We start from the raw sequence: 5,964 nt of genomic DNA, 5'->3' as shown, positions 1-5,964 counted from the left end.
ATCTTCCTATCCTTCAGTCCCTATCTCCAGAGGCAGCCACCTAAGAATTTTGTTGGTATTCTTCCAGAAATATGCTACATTTATAACACTTACATTTATATTAACCTTTAGAAATTAACTAACAATAGCATACCAGCAATTTTTCTTGAAGTTATTTCATATCAGTACAAGTAGGAAGAAGCCCCAGCCTTCTGTGGCAGAATTGGGTCTGGAACTGAGTCGTTGTTAATTTCTCTTCTACTCCCTTCCCTCAACCCCCAATTTTCCTTTGCTCCCCAAATACCAAAAGGCAGGAAAGGCATTCTCAACATAAGTTTTGTATTAGGGTATTAGCCAGGGTGCTGTAACAGATCAACCCTGAGATATAATGGCTTATCTGAGATAGAGGTTTCTCCCTTCCTTGTACCATCGTGCAGAAGGAGGTGGTCCAGGGGTGCCAGCGTGTCAGTGGACTCCTCCAAGTAGCGCGTCCACCTCAGAGTCCAAGGCAGATGATCGATTCTTGTCATTTCCCCAGCAAGAGGGTATTGGATACAATGAGTCCTAAATTTTTCTTCAAAGAATCAGCATGTCATTATGTTCATTTATTTGTCCTTAGTTTTAAAGTTTCATTTCCTTGTAGTTCCAGTAAATAACCTTCTCCACTGGTTCTAATCAGTAGTTCACATCTGTTCCCCCGGTCCCCGGCTCTGTCCTGGCTCATCCAGGTCACTTGCTCCAGTCACTTGCTTCGGTCACCTTCTTTGACCTAGGTCACTCTTGGCTACCTGCTCTGACACCTATAACCATCCTTCCCACCAAACCACCCACCCTGCTGCTCCAGCTAGGACCCCTGCTCTCTTTAAAATAGCTAGTCGAGATTAGTGTAGTTTGTGTGGTCTAACCCTAGCCAACAGGGGAATAACACGGTAGTAGGGGCGACCCCCATCAGGCATAAGTACCCCTTTTCCTCACTTGCCCAAATGTGTGGCTGCCGTTGCTCCATCCATGAGCCGCACCCTTCTATAGCAGTAAACTGCCTTGCTGAGAGGATTTATCTTCCAGTGCTATTTCTTTTGTGGCATCAAAATTTTACTTATAACAAGAGAAATAGAAAGGGTCAGGGAAGTACTTACACATTTCTTTTCAAGGGCATGACTCATAGGCGGCACACATCACGTCTTATATTCTGTTGTTCAGAGTTTATGCACATGGCCACATAGGCTGCCAGCTGAAACTTGGTGAATTCTGTTATCAGAACAGGGAGGATGGATACTGTATGGTCCCAGCTGGGGACAGGATGGTGTCTTGTTTTATATCCTGGCTCCAGGACTAGGGCTGATCCCCAATAGAAAAGGGAACACTTTTCCAGCTGAAACTATCTTTTTAAAATTTATTTTTTAATTTTAATTTTAATTATTTTTAAAAAATTATACTTCAAGTTCTGGGGTACATGTGCAGATTGTGCAGGTTTGTCACATAGGCATACCTGTGCCATGGTGGTGGTTTGCTGCATCCATCACCCCGTCATCTACATTAGGTATTTCTCCTAATGCGATCCATCTTCTATCCCCCACCCCCTGACAGGCCACGGTGTGTGATGTTCTCCTCCCTGTGTCCATGTGTTCTCATTGTTCAGTATCCACTTATGAGTGAGAACATGTGGTGCTTGGTTTTCTGTTCTTGTGTCAGTTTGCTGAGAATGATGGTTTCCAGTTTTATCCATGTCCCTGCGGAGGGCATGAATTTATCCTTTTTTATGGCTGCATGGTATTCCATGGTGTATATGTGCCACATTTTCTTTATCCAGTCTATTGTCGATGAACGTTTGGGTTGATTGCAAGTCTTTGCTATTGTAAATAGTGCTTTAGTAAACATACGTGTGCATGTGTCTTTATAATAGAATGATTTATATTTCTTTGGGTATATACCCAGTAATGGGATTGCTAAATGGTCTTTCTTTCTTGAGAAGAAACCCTATGCGACATCAGTCCCAGGTGACATAGTTCAATGCAGACAAGTGGAAAAGGAGCAGCTCTCCATCATCGGTCCCTGGAACACATGAGTATCTACCAATGGAAAAAGAAATTTACATTCTAGCAAGGAGAGATAGACAATAAACAGAATTCATTATATTAGGTAGCATGTTTGGTAAATGCTGTGGAGATAAACCATGAGAAGGGACAATAGGGAATTATGGGGCAGGATTGTTGTGGTTTTGAAAGAACAGCTTGGGAAGGCCTCTCTAAGAAAGTGACATTATGGAAAGGTCTGAAGGATATGAGAGTGTGAGCTAAGCAGACATCCGCAGGAAGTGCATATTTGGGCAAAGGGAAGACCAAATGCAAAGGCCTCAGAATGTGTTTGAGTTCGAGAAGAGCAAGAAAACAGTGTGGCTGGGGCAGAGTGAGTGACAGAGGGGAGATGTGGAGGTGATGATGAGAGGGGAGGGAAGCCTGTAGCATGGGGCCTTGGGGGCCTTGTAAGGATTTTGACTTTTATGTGGAGTGAGATGAGAAGGCAGTGAAGGATTTTGCAAAGAGGAGACATGATATGATTTACTTTAAACTGTCTTTCTGGTCTATGTTGAAAATCGACCCTAGGAAGGCAAAGGATATTATAATTATTTAGGTGAGGGATGATTTGGTTTAGGAGATGTCATAAGAAGATTACATTCAGGATGTATTTTGAAGGTGGAGCCTGCAATATGATGAAGGATTAGATGTGAAGGGTCAGAGAAAAAGAGAGATCAAGGCTGACTCTAGGGTTCCTGGCTTGAATAACTGAAGCAGGGGAGCTGCCATTTCCTGAGATGCAGAAGGCACAATGGGGAGTGGATTTTGGAGGACGATTAGAAGTTCAGGTTTTTGACATGTTAGGCTTCAAATGGACATTTGACATCCAAGTGATGTAATCTGAAACCCGGGCTTTATCTGTGCCTTTAGTCAGATACATTTCTTGAATTTTCTATGTTTATAAGCCAATGTCATGTTTTCTTTTGTACTGGGGTTTTTCTTTCACCTACTGCAGGCAAAAGTTCTTGTGTATTTACCATCTTATCTGTTGATTGACTGCTTCCTTTTCAGGTGTATCTATGGATGTTCACCATGACCATCCATATCTGTCTTTATTATCTGTCTTAGGTTGTAAACCATGAAAAGGCAAGAGCTAAGACTGTAACCTTCTCATATAGTTCCTCCTAAGTTTCTCCCCCCACCCCCCTGTGAGAGAGAGAGAGAGAGAGAGAGAGAGAGAGAGAGAGAGTGTGTGTGTGTGTGTGAGAGAGAGAGAGAGAGAGAGAGAGAATATAAGAGAGAGAGTGTTTCGAGGAAAACCATTAACAAATTATTTTTTATGATAATTCAATTTAGAAGACATTTATTGAGTGTTGAATAAGACAGTGTCTGCCTTCAGGAGCAAAGGAGACAGATACTTTGACAAATAGTTATAATGCAATGTGACATGAACCATCATAGGAGTATGGGAATACAGATCTGAGGAAAATTAAACCTGTTGGTTTCAAACCAAGATATGGCTTAGTTTCCTGTTGTGGTCTCATTTTCCTGGTGAATTTGACGGATGTGCCAGGAATCTTAACCAGATGTGTGTGGATGATGCAGCAATTGTGTTGGGTGTACTGGCTGGATGTGACCCCAAGGATCACATTACAAGACCCTGTTAAAACATTCATACTTCCCAGTTTGACAGATGTGAACAAATTATGTGTAAGAATTCCAAAGGAATATCTTGTACCAGAATTATCAAGTGAAGTACAATCTCTTTGGTCCAAAGCTGCAGATCTCTTTGAGTCTGCGAGGGCCAAAGCAATTGAAGCATCTCTTCCTCACACCAGTTATTCAGTTGTCTGCTACCATGTATTGTACACATTGAAAGTGACATCAAATATGGCAAGATTTGATAGGCTGCAATATGGTCACAGATGTGACACTGATGTGTGCACTGAAGCTAGGTATGCTGCAACTAGACAAGAAGGGGTCAATGCTGTGGTGAGAGGAAGAAGTCTCTCAGGAAAGTTTTTCTTGTTAAAAGAAAACTATGAAAATTATTTCATCAAAGCACACAAGGTGAGAAGCCTCATTGCTAATGATTTTGTGAATGCTTTTCACTCTGGAGTAGATGTCTTGCTAACTCCCACCACCCTGAGTGAGGCAGGACCATACTTGGAGTTCATCAAAGAAAACAGCAGAACAAGAAGTGCCCACGATGATAGTTTTACACAGGCTGCAAACGTAGCAGAATTGCCAGCAGTGAGTATCCCTGTTGCACTCTCAAACCAAGGGTTGCCAGTACAACTGCAGTTTGTTGGATATGCATTTTGTGACCAGCAGCTTCTTACGGTAGCCAAAGGATTTGAAAAGCAAGTACAGTTTTCTGTTACTAAACTTCAAGAACTCATGGGTGATTGTTCATCAATCCTTGAAAATGAAAAGCTGGCCGCTGTCTCTCTAAAACAGTAGAGATAAATATATCATGCAAATTAAAATGACTTTTAGAGATTCAAAAAAGAAATTGTTTGCATTTTTAACTTGGTGATGTGATGGTTATCCTCTTAGACATGGAACCATAAAGATGTAAAATTTACTGAAGGGTTAATTTAGTCTGCAAAGCATAGGGATTAATTCACAGCTAAGAGAATAGAGAAATTTGCCAAGGACAGAATATGATAAAGCCTGTAAGAAGCAAAGTCAGACTGTCTATTGACTTTGGACTTGATTATCTCCTTTTTATTTCTTCCCCCTTTTAATAACATTTAAAATGTAATTAAAATGACGTGAGAGTGTTTCTAACATGTATTTGGATCTTGACTTGGGTCCAGCTTAATAGTCCAACTTTTGAGTGTCATTAATAAAATATTAGGGCTGGAAGCAATCCCTCTTTTTTTTTTTTTTCCATCTATGCCTATCACCCTCATTGGATGTCTGCTAACAACTACAGTCTATAAAATTGTTTACAAAAGTGTATCCATGGGTGCTAGTTCTATGGAATGCTAATAGTTACCTGGCAAAAAGGGGCTTGGGCCAGTCAAGTCAGTTTCCTTCCTCAGGACCTGTGGAGTCTTTTGCACTTTAGTGTACACAGAAAATGTCCAAGATGGGGCCAGGGGTAGAGAGTGAAATATGGTGTGCACGATGTTCAGAGCTTCCCCAAATGATTTATTATGTTAACAAATGATATGTAGTCTTGGACTTTTCTCTGCTTTATGTTTGTGTCTCAGTGAAATTTTGTGTTCTATAACAGTGCTTAAATGGCAGTGTTTTTTATTTGCTTTAAGTAAAAAAATAGTTTAAATTTTTGAAGCAAAGTAAAAATAGCTTGCCTTACTTTTAAGAACAGCTTTATTGAGGTGTAGTTGGTATAACTTAAATGTACATATTTAAAAGCATAAAATTTGATAGGTTTTGATGTATGTATGTAATTGGGAAATCATCATAATCAAGACAATGAACATCTATGTCATTCCCAAGGTTTTCTTGGATCTCTTCGCTTCCTGCCTTCTTCAGCCTATCCTCTCCCTATCCTCAGGCTGATGTGCTTTCTGTCACTATAGATTAGTTTCTGTTTTCTAGGATTTTATGTAAATGGAATCAGAGTATGTACTTTTCTTTTTTTGATATGAGGTCTTTCATACAGCATAAATATTTTGAGATTTATCCATGTTGCATTTTCAGTAGAAAATTCTTTTTCACTGATGAGTACTGTTCCATTGTATGGTTATATCACAGTTTGTTTATCCATTAATTTGATGATAGATATTTGGTTTTCTTCCAGTTTTTTGCTACTACAAATGAAGCTGCTATGAACATTTGGGTACAAGTGTTTATATGGACATATTCTTTCATTTCTCTTGGAACTACCCCTACGCATGATCATAATAGGTATATGTTCATTTGTTTAAGAAACTTCCAAACTGTTTTTAAAAGTAGTTCTGCCATTTTACATTCTTGCCAGCAGTATAGAGTTCTG

General features: G+C 39.9%; 1 pseudogene; it reads left to right on the top strand.

The window, feature by feature from the left end:
• The first annotated feature begins 2,791 nt into the window (after positions 1–2,791).
• On the top strand, positions 2,792–4,763 carry LOC101035373 (glutamyl-tRNA(Gln) amidotransferase subunit A, mitochondrial pseudogene; annotated as a pseudogene).
• The last annotated feature ends 1,201 nt before the right edge of the window (positions 4,764–5,964 follow it).

The sequence above is a fragment of the Saimiri boliviensis genome, chromosome 14 (assembly GCF_048565385.1).
Source record: "Saimiri boliviensis isolate mSaiBol1 chromosome 14, mSaiBol1.pri, whole genome shotgun sequence".
Lineage (NCBI taxonomy): Eukaryota > Metazoa > Chordata > Mammalia > Primates > Cebidae > Saimiri > Saimiri boliviensis.
The sequence above is the reverse complement of the archived record's forward strand: the minus strand, read 5'-3'. Positions and strand labels throughout refer to the sequence as shown.